Here is a 19,379-nt window from a genome sequence, read left to right on the forward strand (position 1 = left end):
ATGCTTGTTTCTTTGAATAAGAAACCAATATCTCAGACACAGTAAAATAATAATGTGATTGGATATAACCACAAACCCTTAAATTATGCCCTGAATTGAACATTAAGAAGAAATAAAATAAGTTACATTCCAAAATAAATTTACATTAGATATACAGAACCAAATTCCAAGAATCTCATTGCCATAGTGCAGAACACCAGATAAAAGTCAAAGAATTTTTTGAACAACTGAAGACTTACACCTTCATGCAGAGAACTTAGACTAGTGAGACCTGGTTGGAAATAGCAAGTGGCAACCACCTGTCTTCAATTTTCAGTTCTTTGCAATCAACAAACTTAATGTACAATCTTACCCAAAGAGCAAAGGCATATATCCCTAACTGGAGCAGTTCCTATGGCACTATTTCCTGCCATTTTTACTAATAATACTGTAATTAATAATTAATAATTATAATTAATTAATACTGTAACCTAGTATTCCATACATATGCTATCTTGTACTGTTTTATAATTTCATGGGTGAGAATGGCACATCTTATACTTAAAATATTTCCCAATTTTTTTTAATTTCAATATTCTGAGTTTTAAAGAAATCTCTTTCAAAACAGAAAAACTTACATTACAAAAATCCTCTGCAGTTAAAACCTTGCTGTTAAAGGTAAAAGAAGAAAAGGATGCTTACTAATTTTTACATTAATTGATGAGGATTCATATTCACCATTTATTCATTCTACTTGATCCAGAACAAGAAGTTTACCATATTATCGATTGATCCATTGATCTATATGTACCACCTAATAACACTAATATTTTAATATAATGAGAAGAGTGAATCTAACTGCAGAAATTAGTTATTATTCTAATTGCTAGAATTCCTCCCTTCTGGAAACAATGCCCTCTTCTTCTCTCAACCTCTCTACAGCTAGCATAAAGTCCCAATGTAAGCAGATATTACCCCTTTCCCTTGGACAAAGTGAGTGTTGAATAAATAGGTCCCTAATCAAAACTATAAAAACGTGTTTGTTGTGATTGGGTCACAACATGGACAGGCAAATGAAGAATCTATATGAGAGATTTCCCCATTTTTTCTTTCCATGGGCTCAGCTCTGAGGGTTCGGGTCTGTAGCAGTTGGCGGTGCCAGGAGAAACCTGATCAACTTTAAGAAAAATGAAACCAAATAAGAAAGAGGTAAAGGGAGAGAGTGCTAGATTCAATATCCTTGAGTATCCTTGTTGGGATTCCTAGGGCTTCCAGGTATTTGCATTCCCAAAGTTTGACATACTAACTCCTCCTTTGATTAAGCTAACTGAGGATTCTTTAATATATTTTCAAACTAACTTAATTTAAACTTACTTTATTAGAAGACAAATTAAACTTCTAACTAATAAATGTGCAGATTATACAATCTATTTTTCTGCATTCTATTTTATGCTATATAAAAATTTTAACATTACAATTAGCAATGGATCCACAGAAATACCTATATTTTTTCTTATAAAGAATTTTAATTCATATGTACATAAAACTTGACAGTAAAAATATTTTCCAGAGAAATAAAAGCATCTACATTTGAGCTTTATTCTAAAGGCAAGGTGGTCAATGAAATACATTTTGCTTTAGTTTAATCTTTAGAGCAACCCAGTGATGATACGTATTATTATTAATATTCAGGAGAAAAAAAATTGGCTCAGAGAAGCTAAGGGAATTCTGTGAATTCAATTTATGACTGTATTGCACCAGAGCCATGTACTTAACCACTACACTATAGTCATTCATCATTCACTGGGTGCTTTTTTAAGAGAAAGAAAACCTTTAAAGAACAAGTGCATCAGCTTTCTAAATATCTTTAACAAGACACATTAAAAGCTATGGCAGCTGACATATGGCTATTGATGTTAGCCAGTGAATCCCCCTGAAAAAAATGGATGCAATAATTTCTTGCATTAATACCTACCATATATTGCTAAATATAAATATGATGAAGATCCCAGAGTGTATTTTTTTGCTCTTATTACTTAGATAGCATGCTTATACTCTTGTACAGGTTTTCCTATTGGCCATTATATCAAACTAGAAATAAAAGATCATAAGGTAAGCAATGAGATATATATATATATATATATATATATATATATATATATATATATATATAGCTGGAAAGTGATATATACATATATATATATATTTAGCTGTAAACTGAATAATTTATTATATCAATGTACAGTTGTCACAGTGATAGGAAATCTTAAACAGATGAATAGAATAATTATAGAACTTCTTGCTATCATTGTTCTCACTCTCTTTTCTCCCTCTGCCGATCTGTATTTCTTTCCATCTATGTCTCCTTCCCTCTATTTAGTCTCGCTTTCTCCATTGTTATATAATATAATACATGCAAAATATATACATCTATAACTTCCTGGTTTACATTTTATAGTTTCAGCCGAAGAGAAAGAGAAAAGGATTTACATTAAATGAGCATACTAAACTGAAAACATTTTTAATGTATTGAAGCAAATACAAATTCTGCATGAGTAATAGGAAGGTAAAACACATGAACAAATGTAATCATATATATTACATATGGTATATATGTCACATGAATCAATGTGCTATAATCTAAGCTGTGCTGTCCAGTAGAATTTACTGCAATGTTGGAAATTCTTTCTTTCTTCTCAGTCCAATTGTGTGCAATGTTGGAAATTCTTTCTTTCTTCTCAGTCCAATTGTGTGCAATGTTGGAAATTCTTTCTATCTTCTCAGTCCAATTGTGGTAGCCACTAGCCATGTGTGGTTTTGACTACTTGAAATGCGGAGAGTAAGACTATGGAACTGAACTTTTAATTTTATAGCAACGTGTGGCTAATGCTTCCTGTGTTGAACTTCTGCAGATACAGAAGAAATAGATTTGGAGCAAATAGATTCATAAATATCAAGAGAAATATTGCTTTTAATAATAAAATTTTAAATAATTATTCAGTCCAGTTGAATGAATGTGCTAAAGAGCATTTGAGTTGACAACTTGAAAATGTTAAGAAAAAGCACTTAGAAAATAAATGTATGCCATAGATTCTAATGTAAATGTACTAATTTTTAAGATTACAGATTTTCAGGATCATTTAGTATGCAATACTTTTTCATCTCTTTTTTCATATGGAGGGAACTTGAATTGTCACCTCCAGTAAGCAAATAGTAGAATAAATAAGTTAAAAAAGTAAATAAATAGATACTGAAAATTACTTGATATCCACTAGATAAGTTTAAAATATTTTGAAATAAATGGGCCACCACCCAGGATGAAGGAATTGCCTTTTCCTGTGTAGCATCCCGTTTTATGCTTGATGAAATATGTTTTATAGCGATATGCTTTTGCTCTAAATTTATTAGTAATTTCCCCCAAAAGGAACAATTTACTCAGAGAGATTTTATATACAGTCTTATGAAAAGGAACCTCAAAAAGGGGATCTGAAGGGTTCAAAACTGAAGGTGACAAATACAGATTTAGAAAAAAGTGTTGAAATTCTTAACGATTAAAGACTTTTATTTTCTGATCTAAAAGTCCTGTCTCTGAGATTGCTGTTTGAATCACAAAGAAATGTTCCCCAATTGCATTTCAGATTCAGAAAACGTTCCTTTAATGTGTGGCTGAAGCTAAGGACAGGGAACACTAATTGAGCCATGTTTTGTATTTATGTGTCGTCTATGTTTGGAAATTGAACTGGGACTATCAAATAATTTCACTTAGGCCATTGAAAAAGCTATTGGATATTTTAATATTTAGCCACCAGTGGTTTGTTTGAATTTAATACATCTGTGAGCTAGAAGTTAACATCTTTGTATCTTATTACTAATCTCCTGAGAAAGCCAGACTTATTTATTTCCCCATTTTAAATTCAAAGGGGTCATTTGTTCTTGATTAAAGGCAAACATTGATCCTTAAATTAAAAAAAAAACAGTTTTCTAACGCCTGGTACTTGGTTTTCCTGCTGTGACTTTTAAGTGTGAAAGTATAATTTAGTCGAGCAGAAAACCTCTTTACAGGACCAATTCTGCTCTAAAAGTATCAATCTCAACATGTTGGCCTTTTTGAGAAAGTACTTCCCTTTCCAAAGCAGTTAAATTGCTCTTGGTATCATAGAGATGCTGAGGTTTCCTTCCTTTTATTTCTTAGTCTGTACAGGAGTCAAAAATTGTTGAATTCTTTTTTTTTTCATTACAGAGTTAAGATGCTCATCACAATTATTACTTCCTTTCTCTTCTGCAATAAAAATGAATGTTACTGATGTCAGTAATGGCATCATTTGAAAGGTAAAGAGTAATGCTGTACTGTTCCTTGTCAACAGTCAGCTCTATGAGCAGTCAGCCTCTGCAAGTTCCCAGGTCTTACTAAAGAAAATGTGTAGAAAGAGAGAGATAACCCTGCTGGGTGTACCCCCACTCTATTTTATCATCAGGATTTACATTACTGCAGGACACGACAGCAGAGTTATAAATAAACAAACAGCCTGTGACTCACGCTGAAGGACAATAAAGCATCTGCACCAGACAGAGAGTCACCTTCTTGTTCTATTAAGTTATCATTCCAATTTTAGATTCAGGTTTTCTGAAGCTCTTAAATTTGATTTTTCCCACTTCAAGTCACATATGGCCTTTTATCTTATTTTCCTATCTCAAAATTTCTAACAAAATTGCTGAATAATAGAACTTATTTTATCATGCCATGTTTCAGAGGTACATCTCCATCCCTCCCAGGTTTCCAACACTGTTCTGTCATTCGTTTATTAATTCATTTACTAATTCAACCCACAAATAAATTTTGATAACCTGCTATATGTCATATTCTGTGCCAGGAACAAAAATGTCACATGAGTAACATTTTCTGAAAAAAGAGCATCCACCTAGTCTGCCTGTAAAAAGGTATCACCTGTAGTATAAGTATTGGACCCCAATAGACTGGAACATGCAAACTATCTAAATAGTTGCTCTAAATCTCCAGATGATTTAGAACCATCTGTGAGGCTTTTAAACACTAAATTATTCAAGTCTCACTTCAGACCGACTGAATTAGACTCTCTGGTGGTGGGTGTTGACATGTATGCTGTGAATAACAAATCTAGGTGACTTTAATAATGTCAGTTGAGAACCACTGCTCTAAGATATTATAGAATTTGTATTTTCATTATAATGGGGCAGCGAACAAATATAAATAAAACATGATCAAGTGAACAAACACTAAGATTAAATTATAGAAATTATTTTGTAATCAGGTAATCAATGATTTCACATGTTGAATTAGCACCCTATGCTACAATGCTTCAGGAAAGAGAACTGTATTTAAGTGTATTTTTAAAAAGATATCTGTTATAGAATGAATTGTGTCCCCCACCCTCCCAAAATATATATGTTGAAACCCTAACCCCAGTGGGAATATATTTGGGGATAAAGACTTCAAGGATGTACTTAAGTGAAATCATAAGGGTGAGACCCTAATCTGGTAAGATTGATGTCTTTATAAGAAGAGGAAGAGACACCAGCGATCTTTCTGCCTGCAAGCACAAAGAAAAGGCCATGTGAGGACACAGTAAAAAAAGTAGCCACCTTGCAAACCAGGAAGAAATTCTCACCAGAAACCAACCCTGCTGGCATTTTGATATTGGACTTACAGTCTCCAGAACTGTGAGAAAGTAAATGTCTGTTGTTTAAACCACCAAGTCTGTGGTTTTCTATTATGGGAGCCCAAATAGACAAATACAATATCTTAAAGCTACTTCTTCTGTCCTTGTGTTCAAAGGAGACAGGAAGAAACCAGACACGAGTAAAATATGTCATCTTGATTGAACATAGTAGAGCCAGAGGTAGTTACCCATTCTTGCAATAGTTGACAGGAAAAAACAAGCTCAGAGAGACATGCCGTATATAAAATGACAATCCTAGCATATGACAGATTCCTCAAGACCCCTCATGCTACAATCGACTACCAAAACTGATTATTTCAACATTAATTAATTAATTAATCCAAAGGCATTGATATCAGTCTCTGTGTTAATTCCCGGATGATTCTTTGAGTTTCTTTGTGCGCTGCTACTAAAATGTAACAGTGGCAATGGCATTCAACAAGGGAGGAACATATGGCTGCAAAGTACAGAGCAGGACAGTGAGAAGCAGGTGATCAGTTCATGGCAATTATTAGATCAGGCATTCCCTTTCAAATAAAGAAATGAAACTTAAGAGCAATAGCAATATCCATAGGGCAGCACAATTTATTGTGCAATATTTTATGATACATTTACCTCTTGTATAGTTAAGTTTTATTATTTTATGGCAGAATAAGATAGAAAATTCTGTCCTATTTCATGGCAGAGGAGAAAGAAATAGGTAATTATTATTTATAGAGCACCTTTAACATGCTAAGCAATATGCTAAATATTTTACATTTCAAAGAGGCAGTATAATCTTAAAAGTTAATGTAGGTCATTACTGTAGGTAATAATCCAAAAGAGGCCTAAAGTTATTAGTAGTATTTTAAAGGAAAAAGAAAAAGGCTAGCGGAAGCTTGGGAATTCTGAGCCTGTGACCCTATTAAGAATGTGTATTTACTGACAATACTAATTTCTTTTTCCACAATTGTGTGTCTTTATTTGGTTTAGGGAGAGAGTCAAGGGAGTAATTTCCAGAACACAATAAAACAGCTATCCCTAAAATGATGACAGTTTTGCTATAACATACCCATAAATGATGGATGACATACCTAACATTCTGAATGAAGCAAAAAGAATTTTGCCAGTGTTGTTCAATGCTATTGAACAAAGGAGTTGAAAACTTATGTCCACAGGAAAAGCTGCACCTGGATATTTACAGCAGCTTTATTCATAATTGCGTAACTTGGAAGCAACTAAGATGCCCTTCAGTAGGTGAATAGATAAATAAACTGTGGTATATTCAGACAACGTAATATTATTTAGTGCTACAAAGAAATGAGCTATCAATCCTAAAAAGACACACAGAATCCTTAAATCAGGAAAAGCTCTATGTTTTCTGATTTCAACAATGACACTCTGGAAAATGCAAAACTATGGAGACAGTAAAAAGATCAGTGGTTGCCAGGAGTTAGGTGAGAGGGAGGGATAAATAGGGATGAATAGAGGATTTTTAGGACAGTGAAACTACTCTGTACAATACTATCAATGGTGAATACATGTCATTATAGGTGTGCCCAAACCCATAGAAGGTAAACAACCAAAAGTGTACTCTAAAACAAAACAAAAGTGGACTTTGGGTGATAACGGTGTGTCAGTGCAGGTTCCTTAGTTGTAACAGAAGTGCCACTCTGATGGGGATGTTGATAATTGGGGAAGTTATGCATGTGTGAGGGCGGCAGGGGGGTTATCAGAAATCTCTTTACCTTCTACTCAATTTTGCTGTGAACACAAAGTTGCTCTAAAAGATAGTCTACTTAAAAATACAAAAAAAAAAAAGAATAAGTACTCTAAAACATCTATTATATTCATTCAAGTAACCTGTTACTTATGTATAAACATGCAGATATATGATAAATAATAATTGGGACTGTAACTACCTCTGTGGAGGGAAGGATATAAAACATCCTTCAATTTTAACTCTAAAGATGAATTTTCCTAAGCTGCGTGGTGGTTTCATGTGTGTTTATTATATCATTTGCTATAAATTTGCTATAAATTTTGCATGCCTGAAATATTTCATGTGTAAACACAATAATGAGAAATGTATAGTGTAGAATGTAAGATTTTAAATGAAATACCCATAATTAACAACTTCTATCTTCAGTAAATATTATTTCCCAAAATCTGGTCTGTCGATAGTCCTAATTAGGGTTTCCTTTATTCTCTTTTTTCTCTTCCTGCTAACACAGCTTCCCTGCTCCTGGTTACCTTCTTCACGATCCCTATATTATTCATCCCTTAGTCATGCAGGCAGAGGTGTTCAGCTGTCTCCACCCCTGCTTCAAAATGTGTGCCTCCAAACCTATTACAGAGTACAGCAAGACAAACAGATAACCTTCTAATTAGCAGGTCCCCATTTCTACCCAAACACGTATATATACACACAGAGTGTTCAATACATTAAAAATATATATGAATATACAAATATGTATGTATTATATATGTGTATATATGAAAATGAATCTTTTGCAAAGCAGAGAACCATTTTATATTATTCTTTTTTCCCAGTATTTAGCACATACCTCAGTACAAGGTAAGACCTACCAAACAAGAGGCCACTTGTAGTTGGCATGGCCTGACTGGCCCTTGCTTTGACAGGCTGGCTGCCTGAAAGGTTTGTCATTCGTGTCCATGTACATAGTACATTCCTCGAGTCTTTTTTCAAATATATGTGCAACAAAAGAGTATAGGAGGAGAGAAAACATTACAAATCACGGTTAAAAAATATAGAAATCAAGAAGGGGGGAAATGTTGCTCAGATAAACTTTGTCAGTTTGCATAGAAAGCAGCCTTTTTTTTTTTTTAACATCTTTATTGGAGTATAATTGCTTTACATTGTTGTGTTAGTTTCTGCTGTATAACAAAGTGAATCAGTTATATGCATACATATATACCCATATCCCCTCCATCTTTCTGTCCCTCCCACCTTCCCTATCCCACCCCTCTAGGTGGTCACAAAGCACTGAGCTGATCTCCATGTGCTATGCAGCTGCTTCCCACTAGCTATCTATTTTACCTTTGGCAGTGTGTATATGTCAATGCTACTCTCTCACTTTGTCCCAGCTTACCGTTCTCCCTCCCCGTGTCCTCAAGTCTATTCTCTATGTCTGTGTCTTTATTCTCGTCCTGCCCCTAGGTTTATCAGAACCTTTTTTTTTTTTTTTTAGATTCCATATATATGTGTTAACATATAGTATTTGTTTTTCTCTTTCTACCCTACTTTACTCTGTATGATAGACTCTAGGTGCATCTAATCTACCTCACTCAATTTTGTTTCTTTTTATGGCTGAGTGATATTCCATTGTATATATGTGCCACATCTTCTTTATCCATTCATCTGTGGTTGGACATTTAGGTTGGAAAGCAGTCTTCTTTAAATTTTGTTCAAAAACAGTACTAAAATAATTTATTACTGAAGCTTAAAATAAAAGAGATTTACATACTATGCTAAAGATGTGAAAAATGAGAGATACATTTCACATATAAGCAGGCTGTCATAATTATGTTTGCTTTGGAGAATGTATGTTCCTATCAAATAATAATGAAATGAATGCTTGTGCCATTGGCTGTTTTCCTGATTTTCTGAAGCCCAATCCCATCTCTGATTGTCACTAACCAAGTGCAGACCACCAACAGCTCTTATGATCTGCCAGTTTATTGCTTTGTGGCTCTCCAAAATGGTTTTTGGTCAGTTTTTTGTTTGTATATTTTTGTTTCGGTCTTTCTCTCAACTTCAACCCACAGGTACCTGGGATTGGGTTAGGTAAATTGTTGATAAAAATTTGATTCTGGTTGAATTGAGATGCATTTGCTAAGCCTTCTGTTGGGTTCTTTGCCCAAAGCCTATCTACTCAGGAACACTATCTCTTAAAGGTGAAAGACCTGCAAATTATGTGTTTTTGGTAAATTAGCAGAGGCTGGTCTAGCTCTTTGAGTACACAGAAGTGTTAAGCATTATTAGGTCTCTTTAAATTTTCACTAGAAAGTTAATTTAATTTAGAATATTAATATTTTTATGCATCATTTTCAAAATATTTCCACCATCCTCTATTTTCTGGCTTTGTTTTCTGTTGTAGTTGTTTCAAAAGATTAATAATCAGATTTCATCCACAGCATATACTTTTCCCTAGATATTTTTTACAAGCATGTAAAAAAAGTACGACATGCCAGCTGAATTTTAAGGTGTTTTGAAGAAAGAAACACTGAATGTTCTTATCCAACAGGGATATGCTGTTAATACATGAAGAAAAAATAAGTCTGGCTTTAGCACCTAGGAAGATATTTTTGGTTGATTTGAAAACACTGAGGCAAGTGAATAGCAAATGCACAAATTGACTTTTGGCTGATGTACTTATATTTTCTAAATATGACTCTTACCGCTCTTTGGAAAATGCCATTTTATGAACTGAATTTGAATTCAGAAGGTTAACTTATTAAAGGTTACATCACTACCCAAAAGGGCTTAATAAAATATAAAACCTCTATGTTGTATATATCATAACTCAGAATAAAAGGGAAAATAGTGCAGTTTAAGGAAAGACTTTAATATCTCGTGTCCTTTCACCAGCTGCTCTCTTAACTAGATCTTATTTTATTTGTGTCTGCTAACTCACTTAAAGTATGTCAGAATTAGATATAAATTACCTCAGATAATTTTCTAATTGCAACAACTGCATGTACTATTCTAAGGCCAAATAATATATAACTAATTTCATTATAACCTTCTCTCTAACCACCATTTTGAGAAACAAAATAGCAAGTATAGGTCTTCCACATCATCAGAGAAAGTGACACTTTATACCTCTGGGAACTCAGAACACGTAATTTGACCCAAAAGAAAAAAAAATGTTAATGAGTAGACTTACCCTGAGATTGTATATTTATTCGTCTATTTTAGGTTGAAGGAGGTCATGGATATATATTCCTGTGCCCTGTACCAAAGTATAGATGCCTTGTGGATTTTACTTGGCATTTTCTAGTATCAAGATATGCAAACCTTTAAAAATGCCATACCCTCACATTTTGCCAAGTAAAATATAGGAAACCAGTAGGATGGCTCTGCCTTGACATATAGCAGTCACTCAGTGGCAAAATAAGAGTTGATTTCCATTTCAGTAAAAGTGAAAGTAGAGTCATCAGGGAAAAAAATGTTACAAGAATATATAAGAATTATAGAAATGGATAGACTAAATATGAAGTTAAAAATACATATAAAGCAGAGAGTCGCTTCTTTTTCTTCAATAAGTTGATTCAGGGTCTCTTGACTTCATTATTTTTCACACTGTGTCTTCTTCCCATATTTTCCTCTCAACATCTTATTTTTGTTTTGTCTTTTGGGAGTAGTCCATCTTTTCTTTTTAATATCCTCTCCTGTAACCATAGATTTTAAAATCCTAGCTCTTCCAAGAGTCTTCCTAGATTGGAAGGAAATTGGCCCCTGTTTCTATCCCTGTTTTTAATTGTCTAACTGTGGTACAATCTATAAGCTAATCAAGTATTATAGCCATTTTTTATTATTAGCTGTATTTCAGCTTTTCAAGTTATTGATTGTGCTCAGCTTGTTTTATATTCTTTGTGTTTCTTTACATTTGTCTTAACAGGCATTAACATCCCTTTAATTGGGAGTCTCAATCTTAAGTATTTTGAGAAGCAAAGTGGTAAAGTTGTGCACATCTACAGAGTGTAAGAAATCTGGAGAATTAGAACTTGATGCCTTTCCTAAAATTATTCAAATTTAAATTCCTGGGAAATATACTAATCAAATTAAGTATAAGATACTGCTACCAGTTATAAAGTAATTTGTAGTGGAACAAATAGAATAATATACAATTAGAAGTAGACAAACAAAAATTGCTTACATCAAATAACTAAACTTCCACTGAAAATTATCTTTATATGTCATGGTAAAGACCTTTTGATCAATATTAAAATAAATTGTCCCATATGATTACACATAGCTCAGTATTCAAAAAATATTTGAATACTAAGTTATAGACTCTGGGTTTATGGTAGAAAGAACAGCCAAAAATTATATATTGGAATAGATTCAGTAACAAAAAAATTGTAAGTGAAATAAAGTAAATTTTCACAAAATGACTGAATACTAGCTTCATATCTATGGAAGAATATTACTGATGCTGAACCACAGCAAAGGGCTGTGAAAAAAGGACAGAACCCTGACTAACCCAGCAGTTACAATCAAAGATAGGGTATCATTTTTGAACAAAATTAAGTGCTACAGATTAAAAACCTAAAACCTCTTTTGCATATGTATAATGTCACCTAACCATGAGTCAAATTTGTCTTTTAGGCAACTGAGAAGATATTATCAACAGTAGTATCTGCCAGTAAGACAGAAAGGAAGAGGAAAAAATAAACCAAACCAGCGGTGTGAGCTCATCGAAATGATACTGTACAGAAGGGCTTCTCCGGAGGAGAGGGAAGGAGTATGAGAAACACGTGGGAGCGTTTCTCAGACTGTAATAGCAGAGGTGTGATCTTCATCCAAGAAGCATCTGCAGAGTCCTTGCTGGCAGAGGTAAAGGAAGCTCAGAGATTCTGTTTAGCATTGCTGTGTTGAACATTATCCCTACGTGTGTGTCTGAACTTTCACGTCAGTCCCATGCAGCCTGACCACACACACTCACACACAGGCTCAGTGCATCTACATGTGCTCTTACACTCTCACACATGAGCACTCCCACTCACATTTACTCATTCGCACTGTCCTTCACACTCACGCCCCCGTTCAATTACACTTCCCCTCCTATGCCAGCAGAGAGATCTAAATCCTATAGGAATTAAAAATAGATGTTCAAAATTCCCCTTTAAATAAATCTTTAATTGCCAGCAGATGGATTATGGACTTGATATTTACATTTTGAGAGGTTTCCAATTACAATAAAATCTACCAGCATTTTTCACCCTATATGGAGCCATTCACTTGTATTTGGAACACAATTCAATTTTCCAAATTTGGCTAAACTAAACTTATTTTAGGAACACAAATATCAATCAAAAGGAGGTAGATTTACAACTGGGCAAAGTGCAATGTTTGCACATTTATTTTCCCCTCTGAGACATTATCAATTTTGACCAAAAAAAATGTTTTTCTCTCTCTGAAAATTAGGCACCTGATACACTCTCATTGACCATATGAATACTGTTAGGTCTCTGACTTCTTTTCTTAAGTTTTCAAATTAAAAAAAAAAAATTTATTGAAGTATAGTTTATTTACAATGTTGTATTACTTTCTGTTGTACAGCAAATTTATTCAGATATATATGTATATATGTTCTTTTTAAGATTATTATTTCAGATTATAATGCATTTAGGTTATTACAAATTATTGACTCTAGTTCCCTATGCCATTCAATAGGTCCTTGTTTATCTATTTTATATATAATAATTTATATCTATTAATCACAAGCTCTTAATTTACCCTTCCCCCCTTTCTCCTTTGGTAACCTTAAGTTTGTTTTCTATGTCTATGAGTATGTTTCTGTTTTGTAAATAAGTCCATTTGTATCATTTTTATAGATTTGAAATACAAGTGATATCATATGATGTTTGTCTTTCTCTGTCTTACTTCACTTAGTATGATCATATCTAGGTCCATCTAGATCTCTAACTCCTCTTAAGAGAAGAAGAAGCAAACAGAATACAGGGATTGGACTCTGAATTGAAGAGGGAAAGAGAACACTAGCACTAGAACGCACTGTGACTTTTACTGAGGCCTAGGCACTGCGCTAGATCACACAATAGGTGTGATATAGACATATTCTCACTTAAGAAGGCTAGGGTTTTATTCTTGCTTCTGGGGAAAGCAGCTATGCAACCTTGGATTCCAGTCAATTGCTCTAACTCAAAGCTATGACTTTTAAAATTATTTAACTAGATCACTTATACTATCATATCCAGATTTAAATTTATATTACTAATAGAACCTTATTTAATACTATAACTTTATTGACAAAATGATATTTCTATGAGTATTATGGTCTATGACAGTGCTTGCTCACATGTCCTTTCTTCAGCAGGTTTTAACATAATACAACATTTATTTTTCTTATATTTCATTTAAAATCTAATTCTCTTTTGGGGGGTTAAAAAATGTAGACTACATGTCATTATTTCTAAGTACTTGTTTTCACTCAAATTCAGTGTAAAATAGCTAAAATTTTTATAGCCATTACTGTTTATAGAATGCTTTCACAAATGCTAAATTGATCCATATTTATGTAACAGAGATCTACAATATTCAAGGAATTAAGGAAGATTCTGAGTTTAAAATCACCTGGTTAAAAAAAAAAGGTGGTAAGGAGGATTAGTCCACTGTTAGTCCAATGAACAGTTCACTGTTCCACCTCCAATTTCTGAACTGGTAGAAAGAAGTGTCACATAGATGGAGATCAAATAATAAAACTGTTAAACTATTTTTGACAAAATCCAAAATGGAAATTTTGTATTAGATATCTAGACACAAAGAGGGATTTAACATTTCACTACTGATCAGTGTTCAGATTGTTTCCCAAGTCACTGGCATAGCCTGAATTGCAGACTTCACCATCAGTACAGGCCAGGAGCCTATCATGGAAGAGAGAGAACAGCCATCCAGAAAAGAGGCTGCTCCAAAGAGTGAGAACCCAGAAAGCCTTAAATCCTGTATACTATATATTGAATGTTTTTGTCCCTCCCCCACCCCACAAATTCGCATATTGAAACCAAATTCTCAATGTGATGGTATTAGAGGTGGGGTCTTTGGGAGATAATTAGGTCATGAGAGCAGAGCCTCCATACAGTATATTAATGCCCTTACAAAAGAATCCCAGAGAGCTCATCTGTATCCTCCTCCATGTATGGTTACAGTGAAATGGGAGCTGTTTATGAACTAGGAAGTGGCCTTCCCCAACACTGAATCTGCCAGCACCTTGATCTTGGATGTCCCAGCCTCATGAATGAACTGTGAGAAATACATTTCTGTTGTTTATAATCACCTAATCTGTGATGTTTGGTTATAGAAGCCCAAATGGACTAAGACAGAAGTCTAAGAACTCCCTTCTTCCCAGCTCATCACTTAGCAAAGTTGCTCCTCCAGGGAGCACGTATGAAAGGATGTATAGAGGAATATAGTTGAAGGGTCTTGTAATACTCGTTCTACAGAGGAGTAGTAGTTTCCTACCTTCTAAAGAGACATGGCAAGTGGGTACTCACAGTTCTTTCCAAGTGGTCATACCTAAAGAGACTCAAAGCAACTTGCTTGAGCTTCCATGGGGCTGCAAAAGGGAGACATGATTTCTCTTCTACTTGAAGACTGAGTATTTTAAGTGTGTAACTGTGGAAATCAAATAATCTACTTTGTATCATGCAATTAGCATGTAAAATGTTACCTAGGAAATGACAATTATCTTTGGACAGAGGTAGATTCTCAAGTCTGGATCTTCTATTTACTAGCTCTGTGTTCTCCTTACCTAACTTTTTAGCTAAATAGTCTATTTACAATGAGCAAGTTAAAGGATTTTTTTTTTTCACTTATAAAACTGAGAAATAATCTGCAGAGTTTTTGAGGAGAAGTATTAAAAAAAACACAGAGAAAATATATGTAAATCAATGAAGCTGAAACTTGACATATACTCATTAAATATTAACAATTATTTTCAAGGGAAGTGTTCAGATTTGGAAATCTGCTTGTAGAGTCAAGTATCATTTGTTCATTCAGCATAAATTCTCATATTTTCTTATATTAAATACTAGGCAACAGCACTGTCCTAGGCATGTGAGGTACATCAGGGAAATAAACATTAAAAATACCCATCCTTGGTGGAACTCAGATGACAGTAACAGATTTAATTGTTAGATGTTATAAATATAAATAGAATATAAATACACAAAAAAGTGTCATTCCACTCTTCACACAAATAATCAAGATAGGTCTCAGGTAATTTTATGAACAGCTGACTTTCTTTTCCTCACAACACATACACACATTTAATATCTGAAGAATAAAGAAAGAAAAAGTATGAAACTAACATGCTTCTTATTTGGTTTTGGTAGAGATGGGTAGCTTTTGAAAAAACTGAGAGATTTTTATGTGTGTGACTAAGATTCAAGTTAAGAAATATATGTTGCAGCCAGACCCCATGCAGACAGTGGAAGTAAAAGACCTCCTTCACCTAGAGAAGTGAAATTCACAGAAGTGAAATAAGACCAAGGTAATAGATTGAACAGCAAGGACATTCATGCCTAGTGGAAATGTTCAGCAGGAGAAGTTGTCCAAAGAATTTCCAGAACATAGGGAGAACAATGAGATGGATAACATCAAGCAGAGAAAAGCCAACATGGTAGCAAAGTAGGTCTGAAGGTACAGATAATAGGAGATTTTAAAATAGCAGCAATATATCCTTAATTCTGATTAGCTTTGTACAATCCACAAACACCTGTTTATATTCTATATATTTTATTTTACCTGATTTACCAAGCTTATAGCCATAAGAGCAACACATTTTGTTATGTTTCTGGAATATGAGATTCTGCCTTTAGAAATGTATTAAAATGTATATACTTCTTTTTATATAGAGCTTGCACCTTTCTTGCTAAATGTATTCTTAAGAATTATATACATTTTATCACAACAAGTTTCTTTTGTCATTTCTGTTTTTAGTTGGGCATTACTAGTGTCACTGGCTACGCTACACAGGCTTTTTTTTCATTGTTTTAATGAAAAGTAAACCACCTCTACTTTTATTCTTGTTTATTTTACACTAAAAAATGTCATTTTCTTCTCACCTCTTAACAGACTGCAAACATTGTTTTCCTGTCTTTAAGAAAAGGGAAACTATACTTTTTTAGTCATTAATAATTTAAGACCACTGTTTTAATAAGCCATCAAGGTCTATGTAAAACAAAACAAAATGATAATATTTTTTAGCAGAAGATAAAAAATAGGAGACAGATATTTAGTGAGTGAGAAGGTGAAATAAATATGAAAGAGGACATCTGAGTCCTGGGGAGAAGAAAAGACATGAACTACATTAATAGCAGGATTTCCCAACTACGAGGCTTTGCTATTGATACAGAACTAGCCCAACAAAGGAGGAGGTCAGATGCCAGTTGAGTAAATACAGAAAGACTCTTTCGAGGAAAATGGTTCATATGACTATTAACCTGGGAGCTAAGACATCATTCACTAATGTACCAATTCTCACTTGATTGAGAATTTCTCACTACTTACTCTCAGAACCTTTGCCAGGTTCATCCCCATCAATGTCTAAAGAAGTCTCCTCACCAACTTCATCCATTAACTCTCTTGTTTCCTGTCTATCCAAAATGAAGCCCATCTATGCCATACTAAGATTCTGCCTGGTCTTTTTTTTGGAGACCAGTGTGGATTCTATCCTTTGAATGCCCAGAACAGCCAAAAACTTGTAAGAGGAGACAGAAACAAATGTACCTAGTGATATATATTTTGAAGGTAAGATGGACAGAACAGGTTATGGGATATCCCTTTATATTAGCACTTAAAAACAAACAAACAACAATTAAAGACCATCCAGCCATCTTACTCTATTGTCAGTCATAAACATCATCTAGTTGAGTTCATCAGGTTTTCTAAACTCGGCTATAAAATCAGATTCCACAGAATAACAATGAGTAACCTTAGCTCCAGCACTACACATTCTCAATTTTGAAGTTCAATGAAAACTGGCTGGCCTGCTTGGGGTGACATGCCCAACACCAACCTGTCAATGTGACCAAGGTAAGTTTTACTTTATGTGCTCCATTCCTATATCCTGAGGTGAAATCAAATATATCAGAACCACAGACATTGAGAATGTAGGAAGATGTAGATTTCCATAGGGACACCCTTCAATTTAAATCATAAGAGGAAAAAGTCTTAACACATTGTAGATAAACCATCCTCCAGGAGGTAAAAACTTAATATCATTTAAAATGCCAAATGAAGATACAAAGAATTAATGATATTTTAATTAGAATCACATTTTTAACTTGATTTAGTGTTTCCAAAGTTCATGTGGAGAATAAATGTAGACGAGAAAATCTTGAAAAGTGGAACAGTGAGTGAAGATTTCCTATACTCGACAATAAAAGTTATTATAAATCACCAAAATAAAAAATAATTTAGTGTCTTTGGAGAGGTAGCCAAATAGATATTTGGAACAGAGTCTGAAGACAGATCCAATTAAGATATAAATGTGGGAGGCAATGTGATATTTAGGTAAAGGAAGGGCTTGATTATACAAGTAAGTTAAATGGGCCAGCGGTCAAGGAATGCTAGATTTCTTTATTTCTATAAATCAAATTTAATCTACTTGGAGACTATACTCGGAGTTGTAGGAAAGTCAGTGTCAATCATTGGAGGGAATGGACCTCTGGTTTTCTAACGTCTTAAAATTCAGAGCCTTTGTATTAGTGTCTAATACTGTGTAACAAATTTCCACAAATTTAGCAATTTAAAACAACACAGATTTCTTATCTCAGTTTCCCTGGGCCAAGTGTCCTGGCACAGCTACACCAAGTCCTTTGTTCAGGGTCTCACCAAGCTGGAATCATGGTGTGGACTGGGCTGTGTTCTCATCTGGAGCTTGAGGTGCTCTTCCAAGCTCATCCAGGTAGTTGGAAGAATTCAGTTCCTTATGACCGATGTCCCTATTTTAGTGCAGTCAGCTGGGGTTATCCTCAGCTCTTTGAGGCTGTCCTCAGGTCCAAGCCATGTGGCCCTCAGACAACATCAACATTGACCTTACTTTTTCAATGCCAACTGGAGAATCTCTCACAGTCCAATAAGACAGTGTCTCATTTAACATAATGTTATCACATAACATTTTCCTCCATGTTGGTCCACAACAAAATCTGAATGAGGTGATTTCTGTGCACTTGGCAATTTCATCTCTTTATTCTAAAACTCAAAACTCATTTACAACATATGAAAATGTAAAGCTTTAGTTGCCATCATGAAACAGCAAAGGGATAATGTGTCTTATTATCTCTAATTTTTGTTAAAAATATAAACAATCATTAATTAATAAAGCCTAGATTATCTTTCCAGGTAAGTAAGAAAAATATATAAATAAAAAAATCAAAGAACAAACTAACTTAAAATGAAAGTGTTCATTTGGTAAAAAACATAATAAACAGTATTGAAATACAAATGATAGACCAATAGAAAAATTGTTATTAATGTATGTGACAGAGGAATACATAAAATAAGCAATTTTAAGTTAATGTGAAGAGCTCCTATAAATTTATAAATAAAATAATTCAATTGAAAAATAATAAAAGTTTTGAACAAATAATTCACAGAATAGAAAATGCAAAAGGACAATAAACATACTGTAAGATGTCTAGCATTACTAGAAGTCAGGAAACTGCAAACTAAATCAGTAATTAAATATTTTTTACATTGCACTAAAAGATATTGAGGAATAAATATTCTTACACATTGTTGGTGGTACTGTAAATTACAGAAATTTTAGGAAGTAATCTAGCAGTATTAATTAAAATTTAAAATATATGTACTTTTGGAAGCAGCATTTTCCTTCTGTGAACTTTCTCTACAGATATGAAGATATCAATAATTGAGAGATATAGTCATGACTGTAATTAATTTTAAAATTCCAGTAACAATGTTGATACTCAAGTATAGAAAAATGGCTGAATATG

The sequence above is a fragment of the Phocoena phocoena genome, chromosome 18 (genome assembly GCF_963924675.1).
Source record: "Phocoena phocoena chromosome 18, mPhoPho1.1, whole genome shotgun sequence".
Lineage (NCBI taxonomy): Eukaryota > Metazoa > Chordata > Mammalia > Artiodactyla > Phocoenidae > Phocoena > Phocoena phocoena.